This window comes from Heloderma suspectum, chromosome 11 (assembly GCF_057233095.1).
Source record: "Heloderma suspectum isolate Gila_16-S chromosome 11, 16-S_ref, whole genome shotgun sequence".
In the NCBI taxonomy this organism is placed as follows: Eukaryota; Metazoa; Chordata; class Lepidosauria; order Squamata; family Helodermatidae; genus Heloderma; species Heloderma suspectum.
In genome coordinates this window covers 42,251,397-42,268,966 of record NC_139468.1, presented here as the reverse complement: position 1 = coordinate 42,268,966, position 17,570 = coordinate 42,251,397, and positions in this window count along the sequence as shown.

Here is a 17,570-nt window from a genome sequence, read left to right as displayed (position 1 = left end):
CAATGTGATGTGGCTGCAAAAAAGCCCAATGCTCTTTTGGGCTGCATTAATAGAAGCATAGCTTCCAAATCCCGGGAAGTACTAGTTCCCCTCTACTCAGCACTGGTTAGGCCTCATCTGGAGTACTGTGTCCAGTTCTGGGCACCACACTTTAAGAAGGATGCAGACAAACTGGAGAGGGTTCAGAAGAGGGCAACATAGATGATCAGGGGACTGGAAACAAAGCCCTATGAAGAGAGACTGAAAGAAATGGGCATGTTTAGCCTTGAGAAGAGAAGACTGAGGGGAGATAAGATAGTGCTCTTCAAGTACTTGAAAGGTTGTCACAGAGAAGAAGGCCAGGATCTCCTCTTGATCCTCCCAGAGTGCAGGACACAGAATCATGGGCTCAAGTTACAGGAAGCCAGATTCCGGCTGAACATCAGGAAAAACTTCCTGACTGTAAGAGCAATACGACAATGGAACCAATTACCCAGGGAGGCGGTGGGCTCTCCCACACTGGAGGCGTTCAAGACGAGGCTGGACAGCCATCTGTCAGGGATGCTCTGACTTGGATTCCTGCATTGAGCAGGGGGTTGGACCCAATGGCCTTGTAGGCCCCTTCCAACCCTACTATTCTATGATTCTATGAATTTTTACTACAGGGTCCAGGTGTGCTCGTTGTAGGGATGTACGAAAGTTCCGCCACGGATCTCGGGGAGGCCAAATGCCAGCGCATTTGGCCCCCTGAAATCGGTGGCAGAACGGCCCGCTACCCCCCCACCACCCCCAGGACGGGACTTACCTGGGGCGGATCTTCCTGGCGGCGGCGGCGCAGCAGCGGCGGCGGCCGCAGCAGCTGCCACCGCCGCTGCCATTTCCAAGTTTAATAAACAAAACAAAACGTAATATCACGGCTAAATTTTAAAAAAACACCGTGATAGGCTACATAAATGTTTACGTATGATTAAAAAAACAAAAAACAAAACGCGCGTACGCAAATGGCGGTGCCCATGGGCATTTACATAGACTAAGACGTGCCAAAATAAGGAACGCAAATGGCGGCGCCCATGGGCGCCACCATTTGCGTACGTGCTTTTTTTTTTTTTTTTAATCAGCCCTGATAGGCTACATAAACATTTACGTAGCCTATCACGGCTGACTACAGGGATGCAAACAGCGGCAGCTATGGCCGCCGCCATTTGCGTCCCTGCTAGCCAGCAGCCGGATGTCCGGCTGCTGGCAGAGCCGGCTGGCGGAGCCAGCTGGTGCCTTCACAGAATTGCTGCGGAGCACAGCTGGCTGGCCAGGATTCTGGGGGGGGAGGAACGGAGCACCTCCCCCCCGGCGAGGGTTACGGGGGGAGGGACGGAACGCCTCCCCCCACACCATCAGCATAATCCCCGAAAGGTAAGTGATTTTCGTACATCCCTAGCTCATTGTTGAGCCAAGAGGGGGTACCTGGCACCCTGATGCCCCTATTCCGAATGATTTTCAGCATAAAACAGGGGAGCCAGGGGGGCCGGTGTCTGCACAGGACCAGTGGGCACACCACTGACCTGGTTCTGGGGACATTTGTTCTTCCAGTGTTTACAGCGGGCGCACTGGTTCCTGTCTAAACGGCGGCCCGTGTTTTTATTACTCTCGCCGCACCCTGGTCCGCTGCACAAGGACCCTCCCCGTCCCCCGCGGCCCCTTCCTCGGCATCCGGGATCTTCACCCCGGATGGCCATTGCAAGGAGCTTGGCCCCCTCGACTTTCTCTTTTTCTTCCCGCCGATCATAGACTTTCATAGCAATCTCAATAAGCTCTTCAGTGCCCTTGTCAGGAATGCCTTGGCGGCCTCTCTCAGTAGATTCCAATAGCCAACTCAAGACAGACGAAAGGGAATTCTTTTCAAAGCTTTAATCCCATTACAACTTAGTGACTCTTTCACTAAGCAGAGTGGCCTAAGCTTCAGGCAGGCAGGCAGTTGATCCCCATTTGAAAGAGAGTCACTTGAAGACCCAGAACTTATGGGCTAGGGAGAGATCCTCCCTCTTTCCCTTGGGTCCATGGGAGGTGGCCGTTGCTTGCACGCCAAACGGGCGCTACGCCTCCTTTCCGTGCCCTCCATCGCTCGTCGCTCTTTGAGTCTGCGTCGAGCATCTAAGAAGCCCCCCTCCCACACTCCCTCACTACCTGGGTCACTAACTATCTCTGGAATGCCAGCAGGAGGAATCTCTGCCAGGTGCTGAGCCTGTGAGGGATGAGCTGGCTCCACTCCCATGGATTGCTGTTCCTCCTCAGAATCAGAACTGCTCTGGGGCTCTCTGGGCTCAGTTTCCACCCTGACAGCCCTTTCCCATTACTGCTTCTACCTTTTGCAACTTTCTTCTAATGTCATCATAAGACTGGCCGACAAAAAGGGACACCAGAACCCGCCAATTGTCGGGGTTCTCAGGATCCAGGTCAGTATACTTCCGACATACCTCACACAGCCTTTCATAGAATCCCGCTGGGGATTCTTCTTTTGTCTGCTTTACTTCATACAACTTGGATAAATTGACTGACTTTCTAATAGGGATGGCGGAGAATTTCTCCACGAATCTCCGGGAGGCCGAATGCCAACGCATTCGGCCCCCCGAAATTGGTGGTGAAATTCTCTGACACCCCCCGCCCCCCCCTGGGATGGGACTTACCTCCTTCGAATGTCCCTCTCAGCGGCGAGTCCCGGCAGCTTTTCGGTGGCATTTCGGCGGGGGCTGGGGCGGCAGCCGGTCTTCTGACCAGCTGCCGCTGCCGCCACCGCCATTTCCCCATAAAGAAAAAAAAGAAAGAAAAAAAACGTGATAGGCTACGTAATGATTTACGTAGCCTATCACAGCTAGATTTTCAAAGCCGTGATAGGCTACGTAAAGATTTACGTAGCCTATCATGGCTGACTTTGAAAATCTAGCCGTGATAGGCTACGTAAATCATTATGTAGCCTATCACGTGTTTTTTTTTTTTTTTTAATTTACTTTTTTATTTCGCGGCCGGGGAGACGGGGCACTCCCCCTCGGCCTGAATTTCGGCAGCGAGGGATGGGGCGCCTCCCCCCCGGCCTGAATTTCGGCCGGGAGGGGCGGGGCGCCTCCCCCCCGGCCTGAATTTCGGGGGGAGAAACGGAGCGCCTCCCCACCACCACCGAACACAGCTGTGGAACCAGGTAAGGGACTTTCGTCCATCCTTACTTTCTAATACACTTCCTCATTCCCTTTACAATCAAATTAGCATAGCTGGCGTGCTGCTTGCACACTGCATCAGTCCCATGTGACCACCCTGGGTTGGTGTCGGGGATGGCCTCAGCCCTGCTAATTTTATCTTTGTCTTGGCTTTGTGCTCGAGCCATCTCAAAAGCACATTCCCTTACTTTTGTTTTTACTAGTCTACGCTCCTCAGCTGTCAGTAGGGTGCGCATGACAATCTGCATGTCTTGCCAAGTGGGCTTGTGAGTGTCAATGATAGTCTCGAAGACCCCGGCCATTCGGCCCGAGTCTTCGGAGAATGTAGGATTTTGATGTTTCCAATTATATAGGTCACTGGTAGTAAAGGGGACATACACATAGGTCGTGTGTCCCTCTGAGTCAAGGACTTCCCTTAAGGGAGCTTGGAGAGATGTTTTTGGCGCCGCCTCAGGGTCATTTTTGGGAGGGTCCGATTTGTGGCTTTGGAGAGACTCTAACCGAGCCTTGGCGGCAGCTGCCTCCCTCTCTTCACATTCCTTTTTCCAAAAATCCTCCCCAATTTTTTTCTCGGCCTCAATCTCGGGCGGAGTTTTCTGGGACACAGGTTGTGGGAAGCTGGGATATAAAGGGGGGGGGCTAAAAGGTCCTCGGGTGCCGGAGGAATAATGGGGGCTGACAGGGGGCAGAGGCCGTCCGAAGCTGCAGCCTTCGGGGGACCTCTGCGGACAATCATCATTTTACACTGAGACATTTTACATTTCAACAACCATGATGGCGAAGGTTTTCTTGTAACCATGGATTCCCAGGAATCAATATGGAAATTGGTCTAAATGGTCGTCTCTGGTGACTACTTGGTAAACAGAAGAGACCAGCGAAGGGTCATAAGAGCCTCCCTCGGGCCATCCAACACCAAACGTTGGCCACTCACGATTACAAAATTTCTCCAAAGTTTCTCTAGACATTTTGACACCATAATCACCCTTAAACTGTTTCCAGTGCTGAAGCATACACCCCAGAGGTGTGCTCTCAGAACATTTACTAGAGGCAGAACCCATGGCTCTCCTGGCCCCTCTTCCAATGTTAATTCCAAAAGAGAAACACACTCTTACCTCGTCTGAGGTGGCCGCGTCCGGCTGCTTCAAACCGTCACCTCTGAGAGGAGGACTGCTTGTTCTGTGTCCAGGAAGGGACTTCCCCTCTAGGGTCCCCAGCGCCAATCGACACACATCCGAGAAGCAGGGGAATGGCGGATCCTAATTCAGGCTTCCGGTGCGCACTTCATTCCTTGCCGTCGGAGGTCGTTTGGCCACGGGGGTCGACTAGAGGAAAAGTCCTGGCGGAGTCGCCATTTGTTGCACAAATTATGCTTAAGTTCGTTCCCTCTAGGAGGGGTATGCCAATATCCCCTTACAGACACACAGAACTCTGAGATGCAGTCCAACGCAGTTTTATTTGGCAAGAGACAAACAGTGCTGTTCGGGTGGATTCTTGCGGCTGGCGCCACAAAGGAGAACCACACCCTGAACGTTTTTGGTACAGCTTATATATGTTCGGGTCACATGACTTGTTTCTTTATCGGCTGGATACTCTAAGGTTCATAACTTTTGCCCTGCCTACTTATGACGTCTCCTTGACATGCTTATCCTCCTACTACATACATCGGATGTACATTATAATGACCCCATTAGCTATGCGGGGTGGGTCTCACAATATTCATGAACTTCATTAAGCATGTGTAGTTGACATGTCTCTATGGCTGACGTGTCCTTGCAGGCTGGGCAGGAAGCGATCTAGCTGGAACTGGTTCTAACCAGCTGCAGGCGCCGTGGCTTCGCAAGGGGGGGGGGACTCCTCTGGCTGTACGTGATATGAAACAGACCGTTGCTGTTGGTGTCAACAAGGCAGTTGCTAAGACTATCTTCCTCTGGGACTTTCCACCGCAGGAGGCTGCCTGAGATGGCTGCCACTACTTTAAGATGGTGTCTCTTTGGTTTTATCTCTGCTATTCTCAAAAAGTGCATGGCGCTCCTTTCCATTATGAATAGGGATGGCAGAGAATTCCATCATGGATTCCAGTGAGGCCGGATTCTTTAGAATCCGCCCCCCCGGAATCCGTGGCGGAATGGCCTCCTGCCCTCCCGCCTCCCCGCAGAATCCCCCTGGGACGGCACTTACCTGGGGTGGATTTGGCGGCGGCAGCCCACTACGCTATTTGCGTTCCCCTTTTTTTTGCCATTTTATCTTACGTAAATATTTACGTAAGATAAATCGACCAAAAATAGGGCACGCAAATGGCGGCCGCCGTAGCCTCCACCATTTGCGTACGCTGGGTTGTGTTTTTTTTTTACCCAGCCGTGACAGGCTACGTAAATTCTTACATAACCTATCACAGCTGCAAGCCAGGATGGCAATGGCGGCGGCAGCAGCCTGGCCGCGGCCGTCCAGGAGACCAGCCGCTGCCGCCAGAGCTGCCGCCGCCGGAGCCACCGGCCATCAAGGATTCCGGGGGGGAGGACTGGATCACCTCCCCCACGTCGAGGATTATGGGGGGAAGGACGGAGCACCTCCCCCCCCCCGGGAAAGATTCCGCGAAAAGGTAAGTACAGGTACTACGTACATCCCTAGTTATGAAGTAGATGGAGAACAGAGCACTCACTACTGAGGCTGGCGTTCACCAGTTAACAGGAGCTATGCAAGTTAAGCAGGTTGAGGGGGATCTCCCAAACTTTCTCTCTCTCTGCTCAAATATATAAACTCAGGAAAATTTACTTTAAATCTGGTTGCAGAGAGAGAGGGAGAGAGAGCGGGGGAGAGAAAGAGAAGCTCTTATTGTCCCAGAACTACTCAGAACAGTTACCAGCACCCGGCTGGCTGGCTGTTGACAGTGACTTCCAGCTGACAGACCCTTCTCAGACGCCGGCTGGCCTTTGATGGCTTTCCAAAATTGCCATCACGACCTTAGAACAAGGCCTGGCTAAGGCCCTTCCCGGCTCTCGTCTCTGCTAATCCCTCCATTAGGGCTTCAAATATCTCATCCTGGGTTACTCATTAGCTGCTCGTATTTCTCAGTGGCCAAGCAGGCCTGACGTTGCTCACAGCGCCTGCTGCCAGCGGAGACTTTCCAGCCAGTCTTCAGGCCTCTATTTGGTGCCATTAGTGGCGGCCTTAATGGCAGCTGTTGGGAACAGGTGCTTGACTATTATATTTAGCCGCCAAATCCAATTACGCACGAACAGGGAGGGGCAGGACTGCTTGTCCCTACTCCAGGGTGTTGGCGAAAGAAAAGGGCGAGGGAAACACTTCTAAAACAATGACACGCATGCACCATTAAAACAGAAGCCACTCCGTTCATATGCAAAGCTGTGCCTCAACCGCTACTTAGTGCTAGGCAGCTTACTCACTTCTCTGTTTCTCAGGTAATCATGTGCACACCTTATTTTTCAGGCAGGGAAGCACCGCGGTGAAGTGGCCCCCGCCCGCCCCCATATGAAAGCAGGCCTGCGCAACTTGTGACCTGTCGAGCCAACCACATCCCGCCCATCTAACACGGCAGCTCACCAGGGGTTCACAGACGCATAGGATGGTGGGGTTGGAAGGGGCCTCTGTGGGATGGCAAAAACAGGGCAGACTACCATAGATAGCTGGCAGGTGGCCTGGGCCAGGCTACCACAAGAAGACCGCTGTGCCCTGGCGTGGCTGGGCCCTGGCAAGGGGCCTGCCACGGACAAGAGCTCCCTGGGTTGCTGCTCCACCTTGATGCCAACTCTCTTGCCCCCTTTCCAGCCCAAGCAATGACAGGAGGAGGAGGAGGAGAAGCAACGGCCGCTCGCTTTGCTCACCTGCCTGCCCGCCTGCCCCGGGCTGGGCCCACCCCCACCCCCTGGAACCAGAGCCATTTCAATCTGACTTCAGGCCTGAGTATGGTGCTGAAACAGCCTTGGATCACCGTGACTGATGACTTCTATTGAGAGAGAGATGGGGGACAGCTACCCTGCGGATTCTCCTGGATCTCTCAGTAGCGTTCAACACAACTGACCACAGCGTCTTACTGCAGCGATTCTACGGGTTGGAAGTTGGAGGCACTGTGTTGCAGTGGTTCCACTCCTACCTGTAGGATTGCTCCAGAGAGTAGTGTCGGGGGAGTTCTGCTTGGCTCCATGGCACCTGTGCTGTGGGGTCCTACCAGGGTTCTGTTCTATCCCCCATACTGTTTAACATCTATATGAAACCACTGGGAACTGCCATCTGGGATCCTTAAAACACCTCCCCATCCAAAGTGAGCTGCAATTTTTTCCTCCCCAAGCTCACTTCCAAAGGGAACGGGTTAGCAAAGGTGTACAACTGCTTATCCAAAACCTAACTCTAGCAGGCCGCCTAGCTAAGGATTAACTAGGTACAACTGGTATAACAGTACATAACCACTGACAAACAAACATGCTAATGTCTAAGTGCTCTGCTCAAAGCAACAAGGGGCTATATGACGGTAAACAACAAGCAAGGCAAGTCACACTACTTCGGGACACGGCAAACACACTCAGGAGATATCTGGGACCTCAACCAATAGTCATACTACTGTCTAAAAATAATGAATTTCAAAGTATCATGACATGAAAGTACAGAGTTGCAAACAAACCTTCAGAATATTAGTAAATGGAATACACACCAGCAAGGAGTTACACAAGTTAACAATTGGTGGATTTATCTTTCCATACAGGATTACTTGCAATATAGAAAAAGTGTAAGGCTTAGTAACTTAGTTTTATTCTGGTTGTACTTTTATATTGTAGTTTTAAGCTTGGACAATGCCAAGGCAGACAAATATCGTAAGGTAGGTGTGTAAAAAGCATGCATTGTTATGTTTTTGCCATTTAAAAAAATACTGTTTTCCTTTTGACTTTTAAAAAGCCATGTAAACTCTGGTTTCCTGAAAGAAATTCAGTTTTACATCTTTAATTATAATCCTATGGTGCAGCAGTCATTCCGCTTCCAAGAGTCACCCCTGCTATCACATGGCCAATACACTACAAAGGGATTTTGACCCCCACAAATTATTGGAGTTCCATGGGGTTATTTTATTGCGGGCATGCAGGCATTCCCAGTGGCCAGGTCACGCTACTGAAATGTGGCAGCTGTTTATGTTTTTTTATGGGGTTGGGGGCTCTGTGTACACTCACTCTGGCCCTGATCCTTCACAATACTCTGGTGCCTGAGAGCCTGCTAAATCCCGGAGCTGGACTGGTTGCCACTTAAGCTGTGCTGGCCGCTCCAAAAGTGACCCTGCTCAGGATGCAGGGCTGGCGCCCGACCCCTTGCTGCCCAAAGCAGCTGCAGGCCGCAATCTCCGGCAGCACACAAGGATGCTGGTGGAGGGTCCTTTTCTCTTTTGGACATTTCCACATGGAGGCCAGTTCAGAGAAATGCCTTCATAACGTGAAGAGGGGCAGTTCCTATAAACATAAGAAATACAACGAAACGTATGCCCGCCTCAGAAATAAACTCATGAATGAGGCATAAGACCAGGGGGTTGCTTCCCTTCCTGTCCCCAGCCGTTTTTGCCAACTGAATGGCAACATTACATTTCCTAAGCAACAGTCCTAAATATGGATCCTTATTTCTTCCAGCAGAGCTTTTCCTGTGACAGGCGAATTCTCTCAGCACTGTACATAAAGCCCCAGGGGGGAACTAAGTTACTTTGGTGTGTGTGTTGGTTACAACATAAGCTTTAAATTGCTGGTGCACTGAACGACTACTTGTTTAATCTTTAAGTGTTTGGGTTCTGCAGAGGAGATGGGCTGAGCAGCACTTAACACCTTAAGAGGCAATAACTGAGTGATGAATTACCACCCTCCCCCATAAAGCCTATTTAAGCACTTCTGTTTTAGCATCTGTGTTGGTTGCAGTATTGACACTGACTGATGAAAGATGAGATGGATCCCTGCTGAGAATATACGGAAACAAGAGAGGATGGCTTGTGGGCTACCAAACCAGCCTTCCCAATAGCCACCCTCTAAGAATCCAGTCACAGGCCACTGCAGCCCAAGGCAGAAGTGGATCTTAGCCACTCCATGCCAAGGCAGCAATGTAACGGCTCACCAGCACACGCGGAGAAGGCTATGCAGCTCCGGTGCCTATCAGCTGGTGTTGTCAGTGCTGGCTCAGACAGGGCCTTGGACTGCAGACACACGGGTGGCGGTCGTGGCTGTGTGGCATTCTGCTCCCCCCGTCATAAGGGTCTGGGCTGGGGGGCTTTAACACGCACAAGGCTGGTTACCCTGTTGGGAAATCCTTTGATGCAATTGCCTTTTGAAACAAATGAGATTGCAAGAGAGCAGGAAAAGTTGATCAGCCATGGCCTCGGCAAACAGGATGTCTCCTGTCCGTTCCTCCACTGGCCCCATTTCGGGCACGCCAGGGTAGCATCAAGGCTCAACATCATCGGCGCCTCTCAAGGTCCCTCCCCAGCAGTGGGCCACTGCTGACTCCTAGACTGCCCAACCTGCTGCTCCAGTCCCTAGACCCCCCCCATCTTGTTGCTGGTCCCCAAATTGGGAGGGCAAATGTGCTAAGCAAGGGGAACCCCTGCTGTAATCTCTGATCACAGAATGGAGTTTATAGTGGGGACTTCTCTCCCACTCCTGCCCCAACCTGCTGGTAGCCAGGGAGCAGAACCATGGCAAAGGGGCTGGCCTCACCAGAGGCCCCATGGGTGAGGCTGGCTGGCCTGCAGGCCAGAGGTTCCCCATCCCTGGCCCAGTGGGTAGGAAGGTGGCAACCAATAGCCACAGCCACAAACTCTTTAGGTCTTCTCTCAGACAGGGGTTTGAATCCCCTGGTAGTCCAAAAATAGCCAGCAGCAGAGGCAGGGACAGGAAGAAGGAAGGAAGGAAGGATTTCCACTTCAGTCACAACATCCACCCAGTGCATGGGAAGAGGCCACATGTGGGACCCACAGGCCACAAGCTCACTAGGAGTCTTGTGACCACAATAGCGATGCCATGCAGGCAGCATTCAGAGCGTCACCCATACAACACGTGCATTTGTGGAAGCGGAGCAAGCTTTTTGCAAGGGAGAGAGATAGGGAGGACTGTGGAAATGGGGAATGGAGACTACAGATAGTAATCTCACACAGGAGGCAGCACTGTGAACTGCCCAGCAACTCAGTGAAAAGCATAAAACATACACAGGATAGGACCCTTGTAGTCTCCAAGCCCCGCTTGCCCCAGGCCGAGCCGCATAGACCAGGCCTTCTTAAGAGGCTTTATGTGGAGCAATAGCTCAGTGAAAAAGCTCAGTTTTGCTTGGAGAAAAGGCCGAGAAGGGACACGTGCCCATCTGAGGGAGTAGCTATCGCATGGCATTCAGAGTGATTGGAGCAAGAAGTAACTGCCTTGGCCTAGCAGCTGTCAGCCCCAAGATGCCTGACATTTGGACCATTTGGTGGCTTATCCACTTGTTATTTTTCTAGCAGACTATTTCATCAATTCTGCTCCCTGCTACGTTGTGCACCCTGCCTCCCTGCCTAGCTTATGACATCGCGGTACTCGACTGTGGTGGGGGGGAGGAAGAATCAGAAGAGCTGTAAGTTTCTGGGATGCCCCCAACTCACCTTCGCTGGTGCTCCAGTGGCAAAGCAACAGATAAGATGCACGCCCTGAACTCCGGCGAAGCAAGCGTGGGAGCCCACTGCTCCCTCGCACTCAGACGTTCAGCGGGGGGCGGGGAGAGCTACCAGCTTGCCATAGTGGGCAAGGAGGCACAACTGAATCGGTCAAAGCCTTACTGCACAGCATCAGTGGTGGAGGGAGTTCTGGCAGCACCAGAATGGGGTTCCTGGCAGCATTTTTGTTCTGGCAGGACTCCCTGTACCTTTCAAAGCAGCATTACTGACAGGTACAGCTCTCCTCATCACTACAGCTCTATGCTGGGTACGGCTGCTCCGGTAACATTTTGGTCCGCCTTGTATTCTGGAAATGCACAGAGGCCTATTCACAGAGGAACCAATGAATGCCACTAGTGAACTCCTGTTATAGGCCTTCTCATAGTCTCCATGGCACATCATGGTGGGGAACGTCTTCTGCATGTGTTGAATGGCTGCCTTGTTGCCTGTGGAGAGACATATGACCATAGTGATGCACCATCAGCAGCAGCTGCAATAGCCAGGTTCTGTAACAGGGTTCATTCGGGCTTGACAGAGTGCTGGAGAGGAGTACTGCTACTTGGGTCTCTTCCATTCCACATGCCCCAGCTCCTTCCTCATGCCCCGATGTCTATGCACGGAGATTTAGCTCCTGGGAGAGATTGCACAGTCATCAAGACTATGTTGCAGAAGAAGAAGAGTTGTACTGGAACTCTTCCACTGGTTCTTCGTTTGTTCTACTCCATGTGCCCTGGCTCTGATCCTACAAGGAAAAACAGATCAACAGTGGCAATAGGGAGAGTGCATTGTTTGGTGCTAACTGACAAAAAGGGGCTGTGCTCACCATTGCCTCCATTAGTGCAGGACAGGAGCTTACCTGGATTGGGGGGGGGTGTTGCTCAACAGGGGACACCCCCTTCCCATTTCCTGCACAATGCATGTGTAATCTTCTCCCCCCCCCCACACACACACACACTGCTGTGATAAGTTAGTGACTAATGGCAAAGTCAACTTCGAGGCAAATGTTTTACTAATGATCCATATTCAGATATATAAGCAACAATTGCAGACGCTCTTTGGCTTTCACTGACTCCTTCAAACATCCAGAAACAGCAATACAGGATACAGCTTTACATACAATATTAAAATCTTAGCACGTGACTCACAGTTGTTCTCTTGGTATCCATTCAGATGCTGCAGGTCACTGTCTACAAGGCTATCCGTCTCTGGCAATCTCTCTCAAAGCTCCAAACTGCAAAGGCATGATCCAAGTACAGCCCTGGGGCAAAAAGGCCAAGGAGGTGGAAGGACCCTACAACAATTAGCCCCACATTTGACCCAGATAGGCAAAATTATTGCAGCGCCCCTCTTTATTTCCTAATCTTTCTCTTACCTAAGCCAAGCTGTTCCGTGTTTACATAACTTTTCCAAGAGAGTGTGCTCCTTTCTTTCTAGGTCACCCCTCAGAAAACCAAACAAGACCAGTGGCTCCATCAAAACAGAAACCAAGAAGTCATACCCACCCCAACCCCGCACTGAGCAGGTGCTTCTGTTAGACATGTGAGAACAGCAGCATGTACCAAATTGCTTCTCAAAACTCAACTATTTATTATTACAACTCGCTGGGAAAACTCAGGGCTGAAAACTTGGACTGGAGGAAAAGGAACCAATGAAACATAACTGAAAATCGCTACTGCTGGATCCAGGCCAAGACGGTTCCGAGCCCCTGAGGAGATTATGCAGGCCCAACCGCTCATTCAGACTTCTGCTGCAAATGTGAAACTGTTTCACTCACATGGCTGCCTCATGCTGAGCCTTCCGGCTTACCTGTTAGGGACAGAATGCAACAGCTTCTTCCCCTCCTGTTTCTAAATATAAAGGGCCATACATCAGGCTTACACATATAGCCCATGTGTGGGAGAATAATCATGGCTCAAGCCGCTGAATAATAACAGCTCATTGTTAAGCCAGTGTGCAGTTTCCCCACATTTCAGTGGGAGACTCTTTGGCCATCAGCAATCTGCAGTGTGCAAGCCCATCTTTCTTCTTTGGGGAGGGGGAGCTTACAGGGGAGGGAGATGCATGTGCCACACATGGAGGCTTGGTCCCACCCTGCCCTGGAATCCTGAAGCAGGGTACCCGTAAGGGATTCTGAGAGAAGACAAGCGTTGCTTATCAGCCCTTCATCTTGTTTTTCTTGGCTGCTTGTGCAAAGTGCTCCATAAACAAAGTTCCACTTTGTGCTCATTTTTCTAAGGACACGGGGCCGAGAAATACAGCTCAGTCGATGCCACGCCTGAGAAGCAAGGTCCATGGCTGGGTCTTCAACACCCTTGGTGGTGTGTCATGACCGGCTGTAGCACTAGCGGGAATCCCATCCTCTGTGGAGAGTGCCGGCATCTGAGGCTCTCCACGGACTTCCGTGGAGTGTTTTCATTGTAGTGGGAACATGGGATAGGATCCCTTCTAAGCGCTGCTGCTTGCTTGCGGCACCCTCCGCTCCACGCACTTCCCCACCAGTGGTGTTGGCCTCTCTCCATGGATGCAGATTCATGATTGCATTGGTGCAGCACTGCATTCCAGCAAAAGTGCAGGAGGATTGCGGGATGATGCCATCCTCACCCATTGGGCATAACTTGAGGTCAGGACTGTGCTGTTTCTATCCCCCACCCCGCCCCTGTATGAGAGGAGGGTTAGCAAAGGAAGATGTGCTGCCTTTTGCCACTGTTGAAATCATTCGTATATTTTGGGCCATATCTTCCTGCCTTTAGAAAGAGGATTTATGTAGTCATGCATATTTATGAGGCCATCACAGCTCAAGAAGACTTCTTCTTTTTTAAAGATGCAATTATCTTCTAAAAGTTTCACTTTATTTTCATGCTAATGAACACATCGTTTTTTAAGACAGCTAATTGGCTTTGTGCTTTATCCTGCAGCGGCTGTTGCCTCATTAAGAGTGCCTCGATTTGCACATAAGCAAATTCCAAAGGAAGCCTCTTTGCTTCAGGTGAAAGTGTTTTTGCTTCCGAGGGACACACTGCTTCCCTCCCGGTAAAAACATAATGCTTCCTAAGCACCACCCACCCACCCACTCCCTTGCCAGCCATTCTTTGGAAGGCTTCTTCGTCTAGTGCGTTCTCCGTGGAAGCTTCTGAATATTCATTTGTTTTTAAAAGAACGTACAGGAGCGTCTCACTGCAAAGACAGAGAACAAGGGAGCCATTGAAAAAACAGGCTCACTAATTAATACTGGAAACCCAACTAGAAACAATGCAATTAATTGCAAGTGAATGAGAAATGCAAGTTAAGCACTGCAGGGCCTTCCCTTGGCCTCCCGCTTTGGTTCCACACTGGCTGCCCTGCCCCTCTCAAGTTGGCAGTACTTAATTTGTCCAAGATGGGGGCGGGGGGCAGGGGGAGCGACAATCTATTTGTAACCACACACATTAGATCTACTTCTAAACAAACCAAAGATGAAGGTTGACATCCATTGATTACAATGGACTTAAGCTTGGAAGCCGCATCCCATCCTGGTACAGGGGAGACTCACAGCAGCCCTGAATGTAGAGGAAGGATGGAAGGTGGCTGTTGCAGAGAGAGGAGGGTGTCATTAGGGCCCGCTGTCCCCTCAGACCTGTCAGTGCACAGAGGAGGACAGTGGCAAGGAAGACACTCTGGGCACTTCCTCAGGGACAGGAGGGTTCGCACCTTATCCAGGGCCCTCCTGGGCAGAGCTCATAGCCCTGCTGGAGGACGCGTCCAGCAGAACCGCCACCTCCCCAGCCTCACAGAAATCTAAGGCTGCAAAATCAGGTGAGGGCCCTTTAAAAGTCCCATCAGTTCCTCCAAGTGGGGGGCTCCATCCACAGAAGAATAGTTTCTAAATCATGGGAAGTGATAGTTCCCCTCTACTCTGCACTGGTCAGCCCTCACCTCAAATACTTTGTCCAGTTCTGGACACCACACTTTAAGAAGGATTCAGACAAATTGGAACAAGTTCAGAGAAGGGAAATAAAGATGATCATGAGACTTGAAATCAAGTCCTACAAAGAAAGACTGAAGGAACTGGGTATGTTTAGCCATAAGAGAAGACTGAGAGGGGATATGATAGTATTTTTCAAGTACCTAAAGAGTTGTCACACAGAAGAGGGCCACAAGTGTTCTCTAACATCCAAGACTGTAGGAAATGAAATCACTGGCTTAAGTTACAGGAAAGTAGATTTCAGCTGGGTGACCAGCCAGATGGGCGATTAATAAATTTAATTTTTAAAAAATTCAGCTGAATATCAGGAAAAAAATCCTAATGGTCAGAGTAGCCAGACAATGGAACCAACTGCCTAGGGATGTGGTGAGCTGGAGGTAGTCAAGCAGAGACTAGATAGCTATCTCTCAGGGATGCTTTTAACTGGATTCCTGCACTAAGTAGGGGTTGGACTCAAAGGCCCCTTCCAGTTCTATGATTTTAAGAGCTAACCACACTACAGGTCCTGTCAGCCTACATAAGGCTTCCATTGGCTTTAGCTCCCTGCTGAGATAACATCCACCTATGGTTATCCTAGTAGGAGAGAGCTTCAACCCACAGGACTCACCTGGAACTGTCCAAGATCCTGTTTCTGTGTAAGAGGCAGTTGCTTTGACTTTGCCAGCTGTGATGGGACTTTACCTACCTTGATTGGACTTAATCCGGAAAACAGTCCGGAAACTTCAGCTGGTCCAAAATAGGGCAGCAACATTGGCCTGCAAGCTCATATTACGCCAGTACTTTTCCAGCTGCACTGGCTGCCAGTCCGTTTCCGGGCCCGATTCAAAGTGCTGGTGTTAACATTCAGAGCCCTTAATGGCTTGGGGCCAGGTTACCTGAAGGATCGCCTCCTCCCAGATGTGCCTGCCCGGACCTTAAGATCATCGTCAGCGGCCCTTCTCCATGAGCCCCTGCCAAAGGAAGTGAGGCGGGTGGCTACTAGGAGGAGGGCTTTTTCTGCTGTGGCACCCCGGCTCTGGAATTAGCTCCCTAGTGAGGTTTGCCTGGCACCTACACTGTATTCCTTTCAGTGCCAGGTGAAGACCTTTTTATTTTCCCAGGCATTTTAGCATTTTAGCTTTCTAAATTTTTAGCTTTGCTGTTTTAAATCTGTATTTTAAACTCCTGCACTGCTGCTAGGTTTTATTGTGGTTGTATTGTTATATTGTGGTTTTAATGTTCTATATATTTTAAATTGTTTTATTGTGTGTTGTTTGGTTTTAATTTTTGTGAACCGCCCAGAGAGCTTCAGCTATTGGGCAGTATAGAAATAAATAAATAAATAAATAAATAAATATTAATCTACTTGATCTGACCTTGCCTGCCACTTTGCCTGCCTTGACCAGATTTTACCTGCCTTGATTCTACTCCCTCAGACATTCCTGGCTTCTCCTGCAAGCCTCAAGAACAGCAAACCAACATCATCCCCATTTTTTAACTGCATCTGTGTGAAGGCTTCTGCATGGAGAAGCACTACAACACCTTGATCAACCCAAACACTATTTCACCTTAATTCAGCACACACACCGTTGGCCCACTGCTAGCCCTGGATTTCATTTGCTCTTCTCTGCAACTATCTTTCTAAGTTAGCAATCCTAGTAAAGAACATGGACCAAACTGATGCTTTGGTTAATCCATCTGGAAGCCTAATTGGTTTCGGTCTGATTGGCACAGATTTGATTATTTAAGAGAATATGTTTGTGGGGTTCTTTTTAATCAAGCAGTTTTGTTTCCCTGAAACAGGTTTCATTATGCAAAGCTGTCTGGATGACAGAAACAAATACATTATTAATTTTGTAATCTGGTCCTTAAATTGTTCCATTTGTAATATCAATAGAGATGTCTGCAGCAGCCAAGGTACCCATGCAAATGCAATACATCAGCAGTGCTGGAGGGGTTGGAAGGCTCTGTCAGTTCATCTCTCTCACCTTCTCATATATGTATGTATGTATACACACAGACACACCTACCTATATGGTACGTATATAAAATTAACAGAACAAGAGGGCTGCCAGGGGTGGTTACTCAAGAATTGCTGTGTGGAGGTGAGCATAACACCCTTTAGTCATCCTCACAGCCACCTGGTTCGGCCCTTCCAATACATGTGAGGGATTGAGGTGGCAATTCATATGTCCACAAGCAACTCTGAGTATGGTAGCAGAGGATGGTTTTGATTTGGGGTTGATGAACAGATTAACACAAGTGAAGTCTTGATATTTAATGCAGTTGTAGGAGGTAAAAAAAGGGATGAATCCTGCTCATGCTGGGGTCAAAGGTGCAATAGCTGTCCTGCCCATGCGGCTGTCCTTGTCCTGCTCCTGGAAAGCATCTCATTCTGGGTCAGGTCCTCTGCGGAATTGCCTTGTCCAGCTACTCTTGGGACTTCACCATCGTCTGAGCCCCCTGGGGCAGCATGTGCTCAGGTGCAGAAGGGAATGGGGGTGTGAAGCATCAGTTCCAGAACTGGGAGGCAGCATGGGGGCTCTGCACTGGCCAGGCCTGGGATAAACACTTGAAGCTGAACCTTCTGCCCTCGCCTGGCCAGCCGGGCAGCAGGACCTTCTGCCTGCCACTGCCCCTCAGGCTCCAGCTCTCCCAGCCTCAGCCTTTCACAGCACCAGCCAATGACCTGAGGTTGCCGGACTGGAGAAGATGCTTCCAGGTCTTGCACGGGATATGGATGGCCAGAACCCTAGCCCAGCACCCCTACAGCTGCCCTGCCTAG